This window comes from Triticum dicoccoides, chromosome 2A (genome assembly GCF_002162155.2).
Source record: "Triticum dicoccoides isolate Atlit2015 ecotype Zavitan chromosome 2A, WEW_v2.0, whole genome shotgun sequence".
Classification (NCBI taxonomy): Eukaryota; Viridiplantae; Streptophyta; class Magnoliopsida; order Poales; family Poaceae; genus Triticum; species Triticum dicoccoides.
Window position 1 is genome coordinate 168,999,846 of NC_041382.1, and position 23,517 is coordinate 169,023,362.

At 42.4% G+C, this 23,517-nt stretch overlaps 1 pseudogene; it reads left to right on the forward strand.

Annotated features, from left to right (window-relative positions):
- The window catches only part of LOC119357760, a 125,169-nt pseudogene extending 108,901 nt beyond the window's left edge, over window positions 1–16,268 (forward strand).
- The last annotated feature ends 7,249 nt before the right edge of the window (window positions 16,269–23,517 follow it).

Here is a 23,517-nt window from a genome sequence, read left to right on the forward strand (position 1 = left end):
AACTTCATCTTCAACGTCTACATCAATGACTTTGTTTTGGTCTATCTCGACGACATTCTGGTTTTCTCGAAGAACAAGGAAGATCATGCCAAGCACTTGCGTTTGGTACTCGATAAGCTAAGGGAACACCAGTTCTACGCCAAGTTCTCCAAGTGCGAATTTTGGCTCGATGAGGTTCTTTATCTTGGTTATATCATCTCTGCCAAGGGCATTGCGGTGAATCCTGAGAAGGTGTCTGCAATTGTGAATTGGGAACCTCCTCAGAACGTGAAGCAACTCCGTAGCTTCCTCGGTCTCGCAAGTTATTGCCGAAGATTCGTTGAAAACTTTTCTAAGATCGCGAAGCCTCTCTCAAATATTCTCCAGAAGCACGTCAAGTACGTTTGGTCTCCGGAGTGTGACATTGCTTTCAACACTTTGAAAGAGAAATTGATCACTGCTCCAGTTCTGACTCCGCCTGATGAATCCAAACCGTACGAGGTCTTTTGTGATGCCTCTCTCCAAGGTCTTGGCGCAGTGTTGATGCAAGAGAAGAAAGTTGTTGCTTATACCTCTCACCAGTTGAATCCCAATGAGAAGAACTACCCCACTCATGATCTCGAGTTGGCGGCAGTTGTGCATGCTCTTTTGACTTGGAGACATCTCTTATTGGGAAGAAAAGTGGACATTTTCACTGATCACAAGAGTCTCAAGTACATTTTCACTCAGCCTAATCTCAACCTCAGGCAAACTCGACGGGTCGAAATGATTCAAGAGTATAATCCGAGTATCGAGTATACTCCAGGCAAGGCCAATGTGATTGCTGACGCTTTGAGCAGAAAGGCTTATTGTAACAGTCTTATTCTCAAGCCTTATCAACCCGAGCTTTGTGAAGCTTTCCGCAAACTTAATCTGCAAGTTGTTCCTCAAGGTTTCCTCGCCAACCTTCAAGTCTCTCCTACCTTGGAAGACCAGATTCGCCAAGCCCAGCTTCTTGATGCTATGGTGAAAAAGGTGAAGATTGGGATTGCCAAGAGTCAACCCAAGTACAAGTGCTACCGCCTTGACGACAAGGACACTCTCTTCTTCGAGGATCGTATTGTTGTGCCCAAAGGTGACATCCGTAAAGTGATCATGAACGAGGCTCACAATTCTCTCCTCTCCATCCACCCTGGGAGCACGAAGATGTATCAGGACCTCAAGAAGGCTTATTGGTGGACTCGAATGAAGCGCGAGATTGCTTAGTTCGTGAATGAATGTGATGTCTACAGAAGAGTGAAGGCAGAACATCAAAGGCCAGCGGGTCTCCTCCAACCTCTTGCCATTCCAGAATGGAAGTTTGACCACATTGAAATGGACTTCGTGATTGGGTTTCCAAAGTCCAAGCGTGGCAATGATGCTATATTCGTTGTCATCGACAAACTCACCAAAGTGGCTCACTTTCTGCCTATCAAAGAGTCAATCACTGCAGCTCAATTGGCGGAACTCTATACCTCTTGGATTGTCTCTCTGCACGGTATTCCTCAAGTGATCTCTTCAAACCGTGGTAGCATCTTTACCTCCAAGTTTTGGGATTCTTTTCAGAAGGCCATGGGCACCAACATCCGCTTCAGCACAGCTTTCCATCCTCAAAGTAGCGGTCAAGTCGAGCATGTCAACCAGATTCTTGAAGATATGCTCAGGGCTTGTGTGATCTCCTTCGGCATGAAGTGGGAGGATTGTCTTCCATATGCTGAATTCTCCTACAACAATAGTTTTCAAGCAAGTTCGGGCAAGGCCCCATTTGAAATTCTGTATGGCAGGAAGTGCCGTACCCCTCTCAAGTGGTCTAAAACCGGTGAACGTCAGCTTTTGGGTAATGACTTAATCGCAGAGGCAGAGGAAATGTGCAAAGTCATTCGAGATAACCTCAAAGCAGCCCAATCCCGCTAGAAGAGCTACTATGACAGTAAGCACCGTGATTTGGCTTTCGAGATCAGAGATCATGTTTACCTCCGCGTCTCTCCTATGAAAGGTACTCGTCGCTTTGGTATCAAAGGGAAGCTTGCCCCTAGATACGTGGGACCTTTCAAGATTGTCAGCAAGAGAGGCGACCTCGCCTATCAACTCGAGCTTCCTTCAAACTTTGCAAATGTTCATGACGTGTTCCATGTCTCTCAGCTTCAAAAGTTCTTTAAGACTCCTGACCGCACCGTCAACTTCAAGGACATTGAGCTCCAAGAAGATCTCTCCTATCGTGAGCACCCAGTTGCTATTCTCGAAGAGGCTGAACGCAAGACTCGCAACAAGTCAATCAAATTCCTCAAAGTCAAGTGGTCACACCATTCCGACCGTGAAGCTACCTGGGAACGCGAGGATCACCTCCGTTCTGAGTAGCTGGCATTCTTTCAGTCCTAGATCTCGGGACGAGATCCTTTCGTAGTGGTGGAGTGCTGTAACACCCCGGATGTAACTTTCCCAATTTGTACTCCAACTCTTGCCGTTTCTGGCTTTAAGTTATTTTATTTTCTCGGGTTCGGGTTTTTGTCTCTGTGTGTTGTTGTCGTTGTCATGCATCTCATATCATGTCATCATGTGCATTGCATTTGCGTACGTGTTCATCTCATGCATTCGAGCATTTTCCCCGTTGTCGGTTTTGCATTCCGGCGCTTCGTTCTCCTCCGGTGGTCTTTTCTACCTTCTTTCGTGTGTGGGGGTTAAACATTTCCAGATTAGACCGAGATTTGCCAAGCGGCCTTGGTTTACTACCAGTAGACCGCTTGTCAAGTTTCGTACCATTTGGACTTCGTTTGGTACTCCAATGGTTAACCGAGGGACCGAAAAGGCCTCGTGTGTGTTGCAGCCCAACACCCCTCCAATTTGGCCCAAAACCCACCAAAACCCTCTCCATCATTTAGAGCGTTCGATTACAATCGCGTGGCCTAAAACCGCACCTCATTTGGACTCTCCTAGCTCCCTCTATGTCTATATAAAGACCACCTCCGAAATTCGCGGATCCTCTCCCCCCTAACCCTAAAAAAATCCCCTCTACGCTGCCGGACAACGTCCGCCCTGACCGGACGTCCCTCCGCCGCCAACCACGCTCTGCCACGTGGCGCGGAGCCGCTCGTCCCGCCGCTGGCCCGGGGAGCCCGCATCCGGCCCCCGAGGCCCATCCGGATCCGCCGCCGACCGGACCCCTCGTCCTCCGCGGCCGTCCGACGCCGCCCCGACGACTCCGGCGAGCCCGAGCTCCGAGTCTAGCGAACCTCGTTTTCTGTGCCAGCCGGATCCGATCCAGATCTAGATCCCCTCCTCGGTTGACTTTTCTGCCCGAAACCCTAATATTTTTTTCCATGTTCATAGCATCGTAACTTTGCATCCGTAGCTCCGTTTTGGGCATATAGCATATCAAAATGTTCATCTCAGAGAGTACATCATTCCATTCCATTGCATCATTTTCATTTGAGTTCATTTTGATGCCCGAAATTCTGTTAGAAGAGTGCTACTTGAGTTAATTGTCAGATCTGCTGCTCCATTTGGATATTTGTCATTTTTGCCATGATTATTGTGTGCATGATATGGCCATGAGCTCTACATATGTTTTGTTAAGGGTTTTGCCATCTTTCCAGAGGTGCAACCCATGTATTTTTGTGATGTGTGTGCTGACTAGCACAAGCTTGCAAAGTGAGGCACTTGGTAATACTGATTTCAGGGACTTAGCATTTCCACTAAGTCCTTGAGCTGTTTATCTCATATCGCCATATGTTCATGTCGTTTCCTAGTGATCCGTGCCTCTTTTGAGAATGATCAGTAAGGATGATTTGTTAATCTTGTAGTGCTCTATCCATCCATGTCTTTGTTTGCAATTATGGAGCACCCTAGCGATTTTGCCGATGATGTTGTACTTGATCTGTGCATGCTATGCTATTGTTCTTGCCATGTCTAGCTTGCATTTTGTGTATTCTTGATGGGTGTATGCTTAGCTTGTCATGACTTGCTCCGTAGTGAGTGCATCGAGCTCATAAACATGCCTACTTGATATCTATTTTCAGCATGTTCCAATTTTCACTAAGTCTGTGATCTGATTATGTTTTTGCCATGTTCAGATGCTTGCAATTATATTTTCTGATCCCTTTTGGCTCAAGGTCACTAAGGGACTTTTGTTAAGCTCTTTGAGTATCTCCATGCCATGCTTTACTTTGCCACGTTCAGGTCCTGAAGCTTCTAGTTTTGTTGCTCCGAAGAGTGCTACCTGATCTGAAATTCCAGACAAGTGTTAATTTCACTAAGTCTGAAATCTGTTTGCAATATGCGTTTTTGCCATGCTTGTTTGAACCTGTTAATGGATGAATTGGCCGTTTCCCAGTGCTAGACTTTTGTTAAGCATCTTGAATGCATCCCTGCCATGTATTTTGTTGTCATGTTTGGGTGCTGTAGCATGTTCATCTTGTTGCATTTAGATGGCTACTTGCTGTAAATCGCAGAATGTGGTCATATTTGAATCGCTTGCCATTTCCAAACCGTAACTCCGATTCCGGCGTTCTTTATATCGTTTTCAAGCGATTTCATCTCATATTTCCAGTGGCACACTTGGATTTCCAAGTTGAGGCCAGGTTCAAGCATCCCTTGTCAAATCTTGCATATGCATCCCGCATCCCATCCCGCATAGCATACCATCCTTGCATCATATTGTTTGATCCTTGCACGTGGTTGATTGTGTCCTTGTTGCTAGTTTGTCTTGTTTGGGTAGATCCGGGAGACGAGTTCGCTAATGAGGAGCCCGTTGAGTTTGCTTTCGAGGATCCAGTCAACTCTGACAACTTTGCAGGCAAGATGATCATACCCTCGAAATCACTACTATCTTTGCCTTGCTAGATGCTCGCTCTTTTGCTATGCCAATGCTACGATGCCTACCACTTGCTTTCAAGCCTCCCAAATTGCCATGTCAAACCTCTAACCCACCATGTCCTAGCAAACCGTTGATTGGCTATGTTACTGCTTTGCTCAGCCCCTCTTATAGCGTTGCTAGTTGCAGGTGAAGATTGGAGGCCGTTCCTTGTTGGAACATCTATTTACTTGTTGGGATATCATTATATTGCCGTGTTATCTTAATGCATCTATATACTTGGTTAAGGGTGAAAGGCTCGGCCTCTCGCCTAGTGTTTTGTTCCACTCTTGCCGCCCTAGTTTCCGTCATATCGGTGTTATGTTCCCAGAGTTTGTGTTCCTTACGCGGTTGGGTTATAATGGGAACCCCTTGATAGTTCGCCTTGATTAAAGCTTTTCCAGCAATTCCCAACCTTGATTTTACCATTTGCCACCTAGCCTCTTTTTCCCTTGGGTTTCTGGAGCCCGAGGGTCATCTTATTTTAACCCCCCCGGGCCAGTGCTCCTCTGAGTGTTGGTCCAACCGAGCGATGTCCGGGGCTACCAGGGGCAACTCTGGGCTGGCCTACCCGACATCTGGCTCATCTGAGTGTGCCCTGAGAACGAGATATGTGCAGCTCCTATCGGGATTTGTCGGCACATTCGGGCGGTGTTGCTGGTCTTGTTTTAACATGTCGAAGTGTCTTGAAGAATTGAGGTACCGAGTCTGATCGGAATGTCTCGGGAGGAGGTCTATTCCTTCGTTGACCGTGAGAGCTTGTCATGGGCTAAGTTGGGACCCCCCTGCAGGGATTTGAACTTTTGAAAGCCGTGCCCGCGGTATGGGCAGATGGGAATTTGTTAATGTCCGGTTGTAGATAACTTGAACCTTAATTTAACTAAAATGAATCAACTGAGTGCGTTACCGTGATGCCTCTTCTCGGCGGAGTCCGGGAAGTGGACACGGTGTTGATGTAATGCTTGCGCAGGTTGCTCTCTAGTTTCTCACTCGCGCTTTGCCTCCTCTTCTCGCTCTCTTTTGCGAACAGGATAGCCACCATATATGCTAGTCGCTTGCTGCAGCTCCACATATTTACCTTGCCATACCTATAAGATTAAATAGTCTTGATCGCGAGGGTGCGAGATTGCTGAGTCCCTATGGCTCACAGATTACTATTACACCAGATGCAGGGCCTGATGATTCCGCTCCAGGTGACGCACTCGAGCTCAAGTGGGAGTTCGACAAGGACTCTAAACGTTACTATGTTTCCTTTCCTGATGATCAGTAGTGGTGCCCAGTTGGGGGTGATCGGGACCGTGTCGCATGTTGGGTTATCTTTTATTTTGGCGCCATAGTCGGGCCATGAGTGTTTGGTTGATGTAATGTTATTTATGTACTTGATTGACGTGGCGAGTGTAAGCCAACTATGTCATCTCCCCTTTTATTATCTATATTACATGGGATGTTGTGAAGATTGCCTAACTTGCGACATATGCCTTCAATGCGATTATGCCTCTAAGTCGTGCCTCGACACGTGGGAGATATAGTCGCATCGAGGGTGTTACATCGACGTTGGCAGCAACAACGGCTTCATGGGAATGGGAATGCAGTCTATCCCTGACCTGACGGGTGGCAGCTCGGCGGCCATGCACCTGCCTGCTGGCATCATGGACGGCGGCCTCGACGATGGCCTCGGTGGCGAAGGCGTCGCCATCGACCGTGGCGCGCTGCTTGAGCTCGAGTTGGCGGCCATGGAGGAGCTGGTGAAGGTGACGCAGGTGGACGTCCCGCTGTGGCAGCCCCACCTGGATATTGCATTGGAGAGTTCGCCCGCGTGCTCAGCCCCAGCCCCGCCGGCTACGTCTCGGAGGCCACCCGTGAGGCCGGCATCGCCATCATCAACATCGTCGACCTTGTCAACAACCTCATGAACGAGGTTCGCATTGCCATCCACATGGATACTAGCGACGCTTCATGTAGAAACACAAGAGTTAAGCGGTGCAATGCTGCATGCCCGGTGGTCTGAGATGTTCCCGTGCGTGGTGGCGAGGGCGAGCACGTTGGAGATCATCTCGAGCGGCATGGGGGGTACCCGCAGCGGCTCAATCCAACTGGTGACCACGACCGTCCTTGCTCGTGCCCTGATACGTCTCCAATGTATCTATAATTTTTTATTGTTTCATGCTGTTTTATTATCAATCTTGAATGTTCTATAATCATTTTATAGTCATTTTATATCATTTTTTGGTACTAACCTATTGATATAGTGCCCAGTGCCAGTTCCTATTTTTTTCCATGTTTTTTATGTCAGAGGAAATCAATATCAAATGGAGTCCAAATGGCACGAAACCTTACGACGATTTTTAATGGGCCAAAAGGAAGCAGATGGGCCCTGGTTGCACCTGGGGGGAGTCCCGAGGAGGGGACAACCCACCAGGGCGCGCCAGGAGGCTTGGCACCTCTACAAATCCCTACTTCCAAAAATTTCGCTTTGAGCTCTGGCACCTCTACAAATCCCTACTTCCCATTGCGAAGGGACCTTCTTTTACTTTATTCATTTTTTATTTTGAAATGTGAGTCTCCATCTTCTCTTATAAAAAGCACCAACTAGGATGCAATATGATCGTGCTCAAGTATTGGGTGTAGTTAATACTCGAGTGTGTTTCATGAATGGGTCAATGTTTGAGCATGATGGGCTAGGGATAACTTATTTTAGCATTGATATTTTGAAAGACATGGTTGCTTGTTGGTATGCTTGAGTATCTAAATTATTATATCAAAACTAGACTATTGCTTTGAATCACATAAAAGTCCAAATGTCCATGCTATAAACAAAAGAATATGAAATGACTTGATGAACAACACTCCACATCAAAAAAATCTGTTTTTATCACTTGCCTACTCGAGGACGAGTAGGAGTTAAGCTTGGGGATGCTGAAACGTCTCCAACGTATCTATAATTTTTGATTGTTCCATGCTGTTTTATTATCAATCTTGGATGTTTTATAATCATTTTATAGTCATTTTATATCATTTTTGGTACTAACCTATTGACATAGTGCCCAGTGCTAGTTCCTATTTTTTCCATGTTTTTTACATCGCAGGAAATCAATATCAAACAGAGTCCAAATGGCACAAAACTTTACGATGATTTTTTATGGGCCAAAAGGAAGCAGATGGGCCCTGGTTGCACCTAGGGGGAATCCCGAGGAAGGGACAACCCACCAGGGCGCGCTAGGAGGCCCTAGCGTGCCCTGGTGGGTTGTGCCCACCTCGGGTACCCCCCCCCCCCCGGACCGCCTCTTTGCTCTATAAATACCCCCAAAATCCCAGAATCCTAGGGAGTCGATGAAATATTCATCTAGCCGCCAGAGAGTCCAGAAACACCAGATCCAATATAGACACCATCACGGAGGGGTTCACCACTTCCATTGGTGCCTCTCCGATGATGCGTGAGTAGTTCTTTGTAGACCTTCGGGTCCGTAGTTAGTAGCTAGACGGCTTCATCTCTCTCTCTCTCTCTTAATCCTCAATACAATGGTCTCTTGGAGATCCATATGATGTAACTCTTTTGTGGTGTGTTTGTTGGGATTGATGAACTTTGAGTTTATGATCTGATCTATGTTTTTATATCCATGAAAGTATTTTGAGTTTCTTTGATCTCTTTTATGCATGATCTCTTATAGCCTCATATTTCTTCTCCGATATTTGGGTTTTGTCTGACCAACTCGATCCATTTATCTTGCAATGGGAAGAGGTGCCCAATAGTGGGTTTGATCTTACGGTGCTTGATCCCAGTGACAGAAAGGGAACTGCCACGTATGTATCGTTGCTACTAACGATAAAAAGACGAGATCTATATCTACCGCCATATAGATAAACGGTTCTTTTCTACATCATGTCATCGTTCTTATTGCATTACTACGTTTTTCGATGAACTTAATACACTAGATGCATGCTGGATAGCGGTCGATTGTGGAGTAATAGTAGTAGATGCAGGTAGGAGTCGGTCTACTAATCTTGGACGCGATGCCTATGTAATGATCATTGCCTGGATATCGTCATAATTATTTGAAGTTCTAGCAATTTCCCAACAGTAATATGTTTACCCACCATTTGCTATTTTTCTCAAGAGAAGCCACTAGTGAAACCTACGGCCCCCGGGTCTTATTTCTCATATATTTGCCTTTGCGATCTACTTTTTCCTTGCTTTTATTTTCAGATCTATTAAACCAAAAATACAAAAATACTTTGCTGCACTTTATTTTATTTGCGATCTATTTATCCAATCTATTACAACCTTTTTACCATCACGCACCAATTTCTGGCGCCGTTACCCGAAAGGGATTGACAACCCCTTTAACACGTCGGGTTGCAGGTGTTGTTATTTGTGTGCAGGGGCTGTTTACATTGTGTTGCTTGGTTCTCCTACTGGTTCGATAACCTTGGTTTCATAACTGAGGGAAATACGTACCGCCGCTGTGCTGCATCATCCCTCCCTCTCCGGGGAAATACCGACGTAGTTCCAGCTGCCATCAAGGAGAATTTCTGGTGCCGTTGCCGGGGAGGATCTTCAACATAACCAGGTTCCTAATCACAAATCTCATCTCCTCGCAATTTACATTATTCGCCATTTGCCTCTCGCTTCCCTCTCCCCCACTTTACAAAATTTGCCGTTTTCTTCGCCTCTCTTTTTCCGTTCGCCCTTTTTGTCGGATCTGTTTTTGAGTGCAATCTTGTTGTATAGTCATCATGACTCAAGAGAACACCAAATTATGTGATTTCTCAAATACCAACAACAATGATTTTATTAGCACTCCGCTTGCTCCCCCCGCCACTAGTGCGGAGACTTGTGATATTAATAATGCTTTGCTGAATCTTGTTATGAAAGACCAATTTTCCGGTACTCCTAATGAGGATGCCTCGTCCCATCTTAATACGTTCGTGGAATTATGCGGTATGCAAAAGAAAAAATATGTGGACAATGATGTGGTCAAGATGAAATTATTTCTGTTTTCCTTGCGTGATTCTGCAAAAATTTGGTTCTCTTCTTTGCCTCATAATAGTATTGGTTCTTGGAATAACTGCAAAGATGATTTTATCACTAAGTATTTTCCTCCCGCAAAAATTATTTCCCTTAGAACCCAGATCATGAATTTCAAGCAATTTGAACATGAGCATGTCGTGCAATCTTGGGAAAGGATGAAAATGATGCTGAGGAATTGCCAAACTCATGGGTTAAATCTTTGGATGATCATACAAATTTTTTGTGCGGGATTAAATTTTGTTTCTCGTAATCTTTTAGATTCCGCCACGGGTGGTACTTTTATGGAAATTACTTTTGGTGAAGCCACCAAATTGCTCGATAATATCATGGCAAATTATTCACAATGGCATACCGAAAGAGCTCCTACTAGTAAAAAAGTTAATTCGGTTGAAGACATTTCTTCTTTGAGTGATAAAGTTGATGCTCTTATGAAATTGGTTGGTAGTAAAAGTGCTCCTATTGATTTTAATGATATGCCTTTGTCTACTTTGATTGATCAAAATAGAGATGCCATTGATGTGAATTTTATCTCTAGAAATAATTTCAATAACAATGCTTATAGAGGTAATTTTAATCCTAGGCCTTTTCCTAGTAATTCCTCTAATAATTATGGTAATTCCTATGGCAATCAATCTTACAATAATAATAGGAACACCTTTGATCTTGGGAATAATATTAAAGAATTTATCAACACACAAAAAGTTTTCAACACTTCCATAGAAGAAAAGTTGAACAAAATTGATGATTTGTCTAGAAGTGTTGATAGAACTGCTCATGATGTTGAAAATCTCAAGATGAAATTTTTTGTGCCTAAAGTAGATGAATCAATTAAAGCTCTTTATGTTTCTATGGATGAAAGTAAAAAAAGAACTGCTATACTTAGAGCTAAAAGAGATTTTTTTGGAAAAAGCTTTTTCTAGTGATTATTCTTGCAAAAGTGATGAAGATCTTAAAATGATTGGTGTTTCTTATATTGATTCCTTGTTTAGTAAAGTTAAGAATGATGAAAAAGGGACTCAAGAAGAGTCAACTTTAGGTAGAAGGCGTCCCAATATTTTGGAGGGTGAAAATATTGTTGAGAAAATTGATGAAAGTGGGTTTGGAGAGGTCAAAACTTTAGCTAGTGATGCACCCACTATTTTGGATTACAAAGACTTTAATTATGATAGTTGCTCTTTGATTGATTGTATTTCTTTGTTGCAATCCATGATAAATTCACCCCATGCTTATGAACAAAATAAAGCTTTTACTAAACATATTGTTGATGCTATGATGAAAAAGCTCTTGAAGAAAAATTGGAATTAGAAGTTTCAATTCCTAGAAAATTGTATGATGAGTGGGAACCTACTATCAAAGTCAAGATTAAAAATTATGAATGTTTTGCTTTGTGTGACTTGGGTGCTAGTGTTTCCACAATTCCGAAATCTTTATGTGATGTGCTTGGTCTTACCAATCTTGAAGAATGATCCTTGAATTTGCATTTGGCGGATTCTACTATTAAAAGCCCTATGGGAAGAATTAATGATGTTCTTATTCTTTCAAATAGGAATTATGTGCCCATAGATTTTATTGTTCTTGATATTGATTGCAATCCATCTTGTCCAATTATTCTTGGTAGACTGTTTTACGCACTATCGGTGCCGTGATTGATATGAAAGAAGGCAATATTAAGTTCCAATTTCCTTTGAGGAAAGGTATGGAACACTTTCCTAGAACTATAATTAATCCACCTTATGAATCAATCATGAGGGCATCTTATGGATCTCGAACCAAAGATGACAAAACGTAGATCCTTGCTATATGCCTAGCTAAGGGCGTAAAACTATAGCGCTTGTTGGGAGGCAACCCAATGAATAAAATTTATTTTTGAATTTTTCTTCCTCTTCTTGTGTGTTTACGCAATTATGCTACTGTTATGATTGTGTTTTTTATGTTTTAATTAGTGTTTGTGCCAAGTAAAGCCTTTAGGATCTTCTTGGGCAATAGTTGTTTGATCTTGATGAAAAAATAGAAAGTTTGCGCTCACGGAATTAATTTTCATTTTTACCAGAGAGCGATAAAATACCCATTCCACTTGCAATAGATCAATATACAAGTTTATCAGGTCATCCTAATTGTCAGACTTTTTTGAGTTACAGAAGTATTTGAAATAGTCAGATTGCTACAGACTATTCTGTTTTGACAGATTCTGTTTTCTTTGTGTTGTGTGCTTATTTTGATGGATCTATGGTTTTATTTGATGAGTTTTTTCCATAGAAAAGTTGGAATACAGTAGATATAATACCAAAACAAAATATGAATTGGCTTGATACAACACTTATAGTAGTGGTTTATTATTCTTATACTAACGGATCTCACGAAGGCTTTGTTGAGTTTTGTGTGATTGAAGTTTTTAAGTCTTGGGTTATCTTACGATGGATGAAGGAATGATGTAAGAGCCTAAGCTTGGGAATGACCCAGCATCCCAAGCTATTATCCAAGAATGAGCAACCAGCTAAGCTTGGGGATGCCCCGGAGTGGCATCCCCGCTTTCTTCCAACAACTATCGGTATTTTACTCGAGACTATATTTTTATTCGTCACATGATATGTGTTTTGCTTGGAGCGTCTTGTATGATATGTGTCTTTTCTTGTTTAGTTTGTGTTTTTAGTCACCAATCCTTGCTGGACACACCTATTTGTGGGAGCCAAAATTATGTCATGACTTGCTAGAATTGCTCTCTATGCTTCACTTAAATCTTTTATGAGCTAGGACTTGCTCTAGTGCTTCACTTATACCTTTTTGAGCATGGTGTGCTTTGTTATTTTTGAAGAAATTCTCTCTTGCTTCGCTTAGATTTGTTTGAGAGTTAGTAAAATTTTGAAGAAATTCTCTCTTGCTTCACCTAAATTATTTTGAGAGAACAAAATTTGTTATGCTCATGATCTTCACTTATATTTGTTTGAGCTTATGAAAAGAAACACAAGAAAATTAGTCCCAAAGTGATAGATATCCAAGAAGGATAAAGTAAAGAAAATGTAATGAAGATCATTGGACAAAATAAACTTGTTTCTTAGTAATAGTTTTGAGATATGATGATGTGCTATGTGAGTTATGTCGATGAGTAATTGTGCTCTAGTAAGAATATGGGTGTTAAGGTTTGTGATTCCCTATGCATGCACGGAAGTCAATAGTCATGCAATGAAAATTATATCCTACTTGTGGTGCATTATTCAGTGTTAATTATGCTTAATGCTTGCTTATGAGATTATTCGTTTCTTGGTTGGTCACTTCCCAATCTTTTGCTAGACTTGATTTTGCACTAAGTATGACTTCTGCTTGTGCATCCAAAATCCTTTAAACCAGTTTTGTCACATGAGTCCACTATATCTACCTATATGCAGTATTCTTTTGCCATTCGAAGCAAATTTGCATGTGCCATCTCTAATTTTCAAAATAAACTTATCTTTTGTGTGTTTGTTTCGCTCGTGGAACGGTAACGAGTGGCTAATATTTTCCATGCTAGAAGTGTTATTCTCAAGATGAGTGTTTACTCACTTTTCATTGCACGAGAGTAAGGCTAAGGTATTAGGGATGCCCAGTCCTGAAATGAAAAAACAAAAATGAATTTACTTTATGTTGTCAAATAATAAATTCGTTGAAAAGTGTTGGTATGGAGGGCACATGTGGATACGGCTAGCCATGGAAAGTGAAAGTTATGGTGGAAAAAGGAATAAACTTTATTTTCTATTTGGGAACCGCCTATGGCATATCTAGCATGGAAAGTGTTCGGAACTCTAAGTCGTTTTCGTTGGTGGGATGGATACACCTCCCAAAATGTTTTTATATCAAATTTTTCGCTTTGAGCTCTGGCACCTCTACAAATCCCTACTTCCCTCTGCGAAGGGACTTTCTTTTACTTTATTCATTTTTTATTTTGAAATTTGAGTCTCCATCTTCTCTTATAAAAAGCACCAACTAGGAGGCAATATGATCGTGCTCAAGTATTGGGTGTAGTTAATATTCGAGTGTGTTTCATGAATGGATTTGAGCATGATGGGCTAGGGATAACTTATTTTAGCATTGATATTTTGAAAGACATGGTTGCTAGTTGATATGTTTGAGTATCTGAATTATTATGTCAAAACTAGACTATTGCTTTGAATCACATAAAAGTCCAAATGTCCATGCTATAAAGAAAAGAATATGAAATGACTTGATGAACAGCACTCCACATCAAAAATTCTATTTTTTATCACTTGCCTACTCGAGGACGAGTAGGAGTTAAGCTTGGGGATGCTGATACGTCTCCAACGTATCTATAATTTTTGATTGTTCCATGATGTTTTATTATCAATCTTGGATATTTTATAATCATTTTATATCATTTTTTGGTACTAACCTATTGACATAGTGCCCAGTGCCAGTTCCTGTTTTCCATGTTGTTTACATCGCAGGAAATCAATATCAAACGGAGTCCAAATGGCACGAAACTTTACGATGATTTTTTATGGGCCAAAAGGAAGCAGATGAGCCCTGGTTGCACCTAGGGGAGTCCAGAGGAAGGGACAACCCACCAGGGCACGCTAGGAGGCCCTAGCGCGCCCTGGTGGGTTGTGCCCACCTCGGGTACCCCCCGGACCGCCTCTTTACTCTATAAATACCCCCAAAATCCCAGAACCCTAGGGGAGTCGACGAAATATTCATCCAGTCGCCAGAGAGTCCAGAAACACCAGATCCAATGTAGACACCATCATGGAGGGGTTCACCACTTCCATTGGTGCCTCTCCGATGATGCGTGAGTAGTTCTTTGTAGACCTTCGGGTCCGTAGTTAGTAGCTAGATGGCTTCATCTCTCTCTCTCTCTTAATCCTCAATACAATGGTCTCTTGGAGATCCATATGATGTAACTCTTTTGTGGTGTGTTTGTTGGGATTGATGAACTTCGAGTTTATGATCAGATCTATGTTTTTATATCCATGAAAGTATTTTGAGTTTCTTTGATCTCTTTTATGCATGATCTCTTATAGCCTCATATTTCTTCTTCGATATTTGGGTGTTGTCTGGCCAACTTGATCTATTTATCTTGCAATGGGAAGAGGTGCCCGGTAGTGGGTTCGATCTTACGGTGCTTGATCCCAGTGACAGAAAGGGAACCAACACATATGTATCATTGCTACTAAGGATAAAAAGACGAGATCTATATCTACCGCCATATAGATAAACAGATCGTTTCTATATCATGTCATCGTTCTTATTGCATTACTCCGTTTTCCATAAACTTAATACACTAGATGCATGCTGGATAGCGGTCGATATGTGGAGTAATAGTAGTAGACGCAGGCAGGAGCCGGTCTACTAATCTTCGACGTGATGCTTATGTAATGATCATTGCGTGGATATCGTCATAATTATTTGAAGCTCTATCAATTGCCCAACAGTAATTTGTTTACCCACCGTTTGCTTTTTTCTCGAGAGAGTGAAACCTACGGCCCCCGGGTCTTATTTCTCATATATTTGCCTTTGCGATCTACTTTTTCCTTGCTTTTATTTTTCAGATCTATTAAACCAAAAATACAAAAATACTTTGCTGCACTTTTATTTTATTTGTGATCTATTTATCAAATCTATTACAACCTTTTTACCGTCACGCACCAATTTCTGGCGCCGTTACCTGAAAGGGATTGACAACCCCTTTAACACGTAGGGTTGCGAGGTGTTGTTATTTGTGTGCAGGGGTTGTTTACGTTGTGTTGCTTGGTTCTCCTATTGGTTCGATAACCTTGGTTTCATAACTGAGGGAAATACCTACCACCACTGTGCTGCATCATCCCTCCCTCACCGGGGAAATACCGACGTAGTTCCAGCTACCATCATGCCCAGCCTAAGCTCACTCGCGTGACGTACTGACGTTATGATGTGTGCAGATGTGCGCGGAGCTGCAGGTGATGTCGCTGCTGGTGCCGATTAGGGAGGTGACGTTCCTGCACTTCTACAAGCAGCACGCCGATGGGCCATGGGCCATTGTGGACGTGTCGGTGGACGGCGTCCTTCGCCCCGACTCCGGCACCGGCGCCGACCCTGCAGGGTACATGGGTTGCCGCCTCCTCCCTTCCGGCTGCATCGTCGAGGACATGCAGAACGGCTACGCCAAGGTACGTAACCAAAGCATCTGTCCCACTCTCCCGTAACCAACCTGATTCAGTTTCAGCCGGGACGCGCGGCACGGGGAAGGAGAAGGCAGGGGGTGTTTGTAAAAACATGTGCGTTAACCAGCTCATGCCCGACAAGTCCAATTGTCGCTCTGTGATTTGTCCAGGACCAAAAGTTGCACATTGGGTGCAAGTTCTGGGACTGGGTAAGGTCATTTTGCAGGTTGTAGGACCAAATCATCACATCTTGGACAAGTTATAGGACGCCACCCCAGTGCTTTTAACTCTTTTATAAGCATTGCGAGATTAAAAGCATGCAAACCTCTGAACCCCGTACCTTCATCTTTCTTGGGAATACACATACACCAACATGCCCAGCAATGCATTTTCCTTTGGTCCTCATTGTCGCCCCACCAGAAGCTTCACATAGCGTACGTAATCTCCTTGCTTATTTTCTTTGGAATCTTGAATACTTCCATTGCAAAAACAGGAAGAGATTGGATGACTACTTTCAATAAGATTTTCTTTCTACCTAAAGATAACATTTTTCCCTTCCACCCCTTTAACTGTGCAATCACACTCTCAACAAGATCCTGAAAATTATAACTCCTTTCAGCCTGAACCATTGCAGGTAAACCCAAGTATCCATCAGACAAAGCTTTGCTCTTTGCCTTTTTTACAACATTCACACACAAGGGCTACAAAAAATATTGCACTTTTCTTCACTCATCAATTGTCTTGAGCTTGCACAATGTTGATCCATTACTTGTCTCAACTAGGTTGCATTTTCCAAATCTTCTTTCACAAGGATCAGGGCTAAAACATATACTACATTTTTGCTTCACTCACCAATTGTCTTGAGCTTGCACAATTTTAACCAAGTAATTGTCTTAACTAGGTTCAATATCCAAATCTGCTTTCATAAGGATCGGGGAATCATCAACAGTAAGTGGGATATTGGTGGTGCATTTATGAAAACCTTACTCCTTCAATGCCGCAACCCTACGAGTCAAAAGACTTGATAAACCCTCTTGATACGTCTCCAACGTATCTACTTTTCCAAACACTTTTCCTCTTGTTTTGGACTTGAATTTGTATGATTCGAATGGAACTAACCCGGACTAACATTGTTTTCAGTCGAAGTACATTCGTGTTGTTTTTTGCGCAGAAATAGAAGTTCTCAAAATTGGATGAAACTTGACAGTGATTTTTTTATTTAATATATGGAAAATACTGGAGCAAATACCTGCTAGAGGGGGGCCATCGGGAAGCCAGAAGGCAGCTGGATGCGCCTACCCCCTAGGGTGCGCCTACCTCCCTAGTGGGGCCCACAAGCGTCCGTCTGACCTACTTCCAGTCCTATAAGTTCCGTCTTCCGAGGAAAAAATGAGAGGGAAAGAATTATCGCCTTTTGTGATACACAACCGCCGCCACCTCCTGTTCTTCATTAGGAGGGCTGATCTAGATTCTGTTCAGGGCTCTGATGACCCACAAGTATAGGGGATCAATCGTAGTCCTTTAGATAAGTAAGAATGTCGAACCCAACGAGGAGCAGAAGGAAATGACAAGTGGTTTTCAGCAAGGTATTTTCTGCAAGCACTGAAATTGTCGGTAACAGAAAGTTTGATAGCAAGATAGTTTGTAGCGAGCAAGTAACGGTAATGGTAAATAAAGTGTAGCAAGGTAGGCCAATCCTTTTTAGCAAAGGATAGGCCAAAACGGTTTCTTATGATAGGCAAAGCGTTCTTGGGGGTACACGGGAATTTCATCTAGTCACTTTCATCATGTTGGTTTGATTCGTGTTCGCTACTTTGATAATTTGATATGTGGGTGGATCGGTGCTTAGGTGTTGTTCTTACTTGAATAAACCTCCTACTAATGATTAACCCCCTCGCAAGCATCTGCAACTACGAGAAAACTATTAAGATAAAATCAAACCATAGCATTAAACATTTGGATCCAAATCGGTTCCTTACGAAGTAGCGCATAAACTAGGGTTTAAGATTCTGTCACTCTAGCAACCCATCATCTAACAACTACTCCACAGTGCATTCCCTTAGGCCTAAATATGGTCAAGTGCCATGTAGTCGACGTTCACATGACACCACTAAGGGAATGACAACATACATATCATCAAAATATCATACACATATCAAATTCACATGATTACTTGCAACATGACTTCTCCTGTGACCTCAAGAACAAAAGTAACTACTCACAAATGATAATCATGCTCAAGTTCAGCGGGGTATTAAATAGAATAATGGATCTAAACATATAATCTTCCACCAAATAAACCATATAGTAGTCAACTACAAGAGATAATCAGCACTGGTCACCCATAGGTACCAATCTAAGGTTCCGGTACAAAGATTAAACACAAGAGATGAACGAGAAGATGGTGTTGTTTAAGATGTTGATGAATATTTCCCTCCCAAATATTAGAGGGTTGTTGGTGATGACGATGGCTTCGATTTCCCCCTCTGGGAGGGAAGTTCCCTCGGCGGAATCGCTATGCCGGAGGGCAAAAGTGCTCCTGCCCCAAGTTCCGTCTCGAGACGACGACACTCCATCCCGAAAGTCCTCTCCTTATTTTTTTCTAGGTCAAAATGACATATATACCAGAAGATGGGCACCTGAGGTGGGTAGTGCTGGGCACAACCCACAAGGGCGCCCTGGTGTCTTGCGCTTGCTACCTCTTGAGCACTGCGTTGGTTTTCCTCGAAGAGGAAGGCATGATGCAGCAAAGTAGCGTAAGTATTTCCCTCAGTTTTTGAGAACCAAGGTATCAATCCAGTAGGAGGCTACGCGCGAGTCCCTTGTACCTACACAAAACAAATAAATCCTCGCAACCAACACAAATAGGGGTTCTCAATCCCTATAAGGCCACTTACGAGAGTGAGATCTGATAGATATGATAAGATAATATTTTTGGTATTTTTATGATAAAGATGCAAAGTAAAATAAAGGCAAAGTAAATAGCAAAGGAAATAACTAAGTAGTAGGAGATTAATATGATGAAGATAGACCCTGGGGCCATAGGTTTCACTAGTGGCTTCTCTCGAGAGCATAAGTATTCTACGATGGGTGAACAAATTACTGTTGAGCAATTAACAGAATTGAGCATAGTTATGAGAATATCTAGGTATGATCATGTATATAGGCATCACGTTCGAGGCAAGTAGACCGACTCTTGCCTGCATCTACTACTATTACTCCACTCATCGACCACTATCCAGCATGCATCTAGAGTATTAAGTTAAAAACAGAGTAACGCCTTAAGCAAGATGACATGATGTAGAGGGATAGACTCATGCAATACGAAGAAAACCCTATCTTGTTATCCTCGATGGCAACAATACAATACGTGCCTTGCTGCCCTTACTGTCACCGGGAAAGGACACCGCAAGATTGAACCCAAAGCTAAGCACTTCTCCCATTGCAAGAAAGATCAATCTAGTAGGCCAAACCAAACTGATAATTCGAAGATACTTGCAAAGATAACCAATCATACATAAAATAATTCAGGGAAGATTCAAATATTATTCACAGATAGACTTGATCATAAACCCACAATTCATCGGTCTTAACAAACACACCGCAAAAAGAAGATTACATCGAATAGTTCTCCACAAGAGAGGGGGAGAACATTGTATTGAGATCCAAAAGGAGAGAAGAAGCCATCTAGCTACTAACTATGGACCCGTAGGTCTGAGGTAAACTACTCACACTTCATCGGAGAGGCTATGGTGTTGATGTGGAAGCCCTCCGTGATCAATGCCCCCTCCGGCGGAGCTCCGGAACAGGCCCCAAGATGGGATCTCATGGATATAGAAAGTTGCGGTGGTGGAATTAGGGTTTTGGCTTCGTATCTGATCGTTTGGGGGGTACATAGGTATATATAGGAGGAAGAAGTATGTCGGTGGAGCAACAGGGGGCCCATGAGGGTGGAGGGCGCGCCTGGTGGGGGTGGGCGCGCCCCCTACCTCGTGGCCTCCTCTCTTGTGCCTTGACGTAGGGTCAAAGTCTCCCGAGTCTTGTTCGTTGAGAAAATCACGTTCTCGAAGGATTCATTCCGTTTGGACTCCGTTTGATATTCCTTTTCTTCGAAACCCTAAAACAAGCAAAAATAACAATTCTGGGATGGGCCTCTGGTTAATAGGTTAGTCCCAAAAATAATATCAAAGTGGATAATAAAGCCCAATAATGTCCAAAACAGTAGATAATATATCATGGAGCAATCAAAAATTATAGATACGTTGGAGACGTATCAAACATCCCCAAGCTTAATTCCTTCTCGTCCTCGAGTAGGTAAATGATAAGAACAGAATTTTTGATGCAGAGTGCTACTTGGCATATTTTTAATGTAATTCTTCTTAATTGTGGTTTGAATATTCAGATCCGAAAGATTCAAGACAAAAGTTCATATTGACATAAAAATGATAATACTTCAAGCATACTAACTAAGCAATTATGTCTTCTCAAAATAACATGGCCAAAGAAAGTTCATCCCTACAAAATCATATGGTTTAGTCATGTTTCATTTTTGCCACACAAGAATGCTCTCATCATGCACAAACCCCAATGACAAGCCAAGCAATTGTTTCATACTTTAGTAATCTCAAACCTATAAACTTTCACGCAATATATGAGCGCGAGCCATGGACATAGCACTATGGGTGGAATAGAATATAATGAGGGGGGTTATGTGGAGAAGACAAAAAAGGAGAGAGTCTCACATCAACGGGGCTAATCAATGGGCTATGGAGATGCCCACCGATTGATGTTAATGCAAGGAGTAGGGATTGCCATGCAACGGATGCACTAGAGCTATAAATGTATGAAAGCTCAACAAAAGAAATTAAGTGGGTGTGCATCCAACTTGCTTGCTCACGAAGACCTAGGGCACTTGAGGAGGCCCATTGTTGGAATATACAAGCCAAGTTCTATAATGAAAAATTCCCACTAGTATGTGGAAGTGACAAAACAAGAGACTCTATATCATGAAGATTACGGCGCTACTTTGAAGCACAAGTGTGGAAACAAATGATAGTAGCATTGCCCCTTTTATTTTTATATATGTATTTTTTTATTTGGCCTTTCTTTTTTTATTTGGCCCTTTTTCTTTTTCTTTTTGGGACAATGCTCTATTAATGATGATCATCACACTTCTATTTATTTACAACTCAATGATTACAACTCGATACTAGAACAAAGAATGACTTTATATGAATACCTCTAGCGGTGTACCGGGATATGCAATGGACCAAGAGTGACATGTATGAAAGAATTATGAACGGCGGCTTTGCCACAAGTACTATGTCAACTACATGATCATGCTAAGCAATATGACAATGATGAATGTGTCAAGATGAACGGAATGATGGAAAGTTGCATGGCAATATATCTCGGAATGGCTATGGAAATGCCATAATAGGTAGGTATGGTGGCTGTTTTGAGGAAGATATAAGGAGGTTTATGTGTGAAATAGCGTATCATATCACGGGGTTTGGATGCACTGGCGAAGTTTGCGCCAACTCTCAATGTGAGAAAGGGCAATGCACGGTACCGAAGAGGCTAGCAAGGATGGAAGGGTGAGAGTGCGTATAATCCATGGACTCAACATTAGTCATGAAGAACTCACATACTTATTGCAAAAATCTACAAATCATCAAAAACCACATACATCCATCCAACCATACATATTACAATAGTGTCATCAACACATACATGCATAGTTCATCAATACTAAAGAAACATAGTCCATGCAAACAAGCACTCCATGTATGCAAGCTTCCGTGAAGCGAATGAATTCTGCAAAATGGGAAATAAGAAAGTTAGAAGAAGAAGATTAGAAGAAGAAGATGATGATGAATAAGAAGAAAATGAAGAAGAAGAAGAATATATGACATTTATGAGCTAATTTAGGTGAAATTGATCGTTTGTGAGCTAACATAGGTGAAATGGATCGTTTATTAGCTAACCTAGGTCAAATGGATCGCTTTTGAGCTAACTTAGGTAAAAATGCATCATTTTAGAGCTAACCTAGGTAAGATGGATCATTTTGGAGCTAACCTAGGTAAGATGGGTCATTTTAGAGCTAACATGGGTGAAATGGATCATTTATGAGCAAAGTAAGGTAAAATGGGTCATTTTAGAGCTAACTTAGGTAAAATGGATCGTTTATGAGCTAATAAGGTAAAATGGATCATTTTAGAACTAACTTAGGTAAAATGGATCGTTTATGAGTTAACTAAGGCAAAATGGATCATTTTAGAACTAACTTAGGTAAAATGGATCATTTATGAGCTAACTAAGCTAATTATGCCATTTTTGACATAAGTAAGCTAAGTACATGTCATTATTGAGCAAACCTAGTTAACTAAGCATATTAGAGCTAACTTTGGTCATTTTGGAGGAAACAAAGCTAAGTATAGATAGTTTTAGAGCTAACTTAGGTAAAATGGATGGTTTTGGAGGTCGACAAGCTTATTAAGTCATTTTGGAGGAAATAAAGCTAAGTCTAGGTCTTTATGCATTTGTTAAGCAAAACACTAGAGAAACTTACCGTGATCATGGAGGTGTGGGAGCAGGCTGGCTCGTGCCGGTACCTGGAGAAGGATCATGCGATGCTTGTCTGGAGTTATGCTGCACCAAAGATCATTTCCAATGTCTCTTTAGCATGATGACACTCAAATGTTCAGACTAGCAAGTAGTGTCCATTCAAATTAAACGCACCATCGTCCCAGGAGCAATCACTGGCATCGGTGGAGCGGTCTGACCGGACTTCTCGCACACAGACTGTACATTTGGTTTTGACGACTCAGTCATACTAGTTAGTAATGAGACAAACACTACATGAATGTTTTGGCTAATTAGCAGAAGAAACTTACCACAAGGAGCTCATACATTGCCCTTGCCTGCATGTCATTCTGTGCCCTCTCCTCCTCCAACATATTTGTCATCCTCTCCTTTAACTCCCGCTGCCTCTCCGCCGCCTCCGACAGAAGTTTCTCCGTTCTATCTCTCTCACTCTGTATAGCAGCCTGCAACACCACTCCTCGTTAGCATTTGTAATCATTGATGGAAGCGCACACAATGTAATGTAGAAAGATAGCTGAGTACGTATAACTAACCTTGAAGGCGAGTTGGACTGGCCATTCACAAGGCCTTATCTCAGGAGCGGATCTCGACTGGCACGCCTTGATCTCCAGGAGAGTGCTAGGAAAACGGATAAGTCCATCTCCAATGGCTATCGAGCCATGGGGCCTCCCGCCACCAGCTATCATCACCAGCTCTGGATCAATGGGACCCTGGCTCGGGTTAAAGTCCTCCCCTTTCCTCGCCTTCCCTTCATCTCTATATTTCACGAGCTTGTCATGGGAGGATATGTTGGTGAAGTTGTTTGCATCATCGAGGTTAGACGGAGAGAATGCCTTGACTTTCTTGTAAGAGGCAGTATGGGCCATGGCATAGAGGTCGTACACCACTGGCACCTTATCTGCCTTATT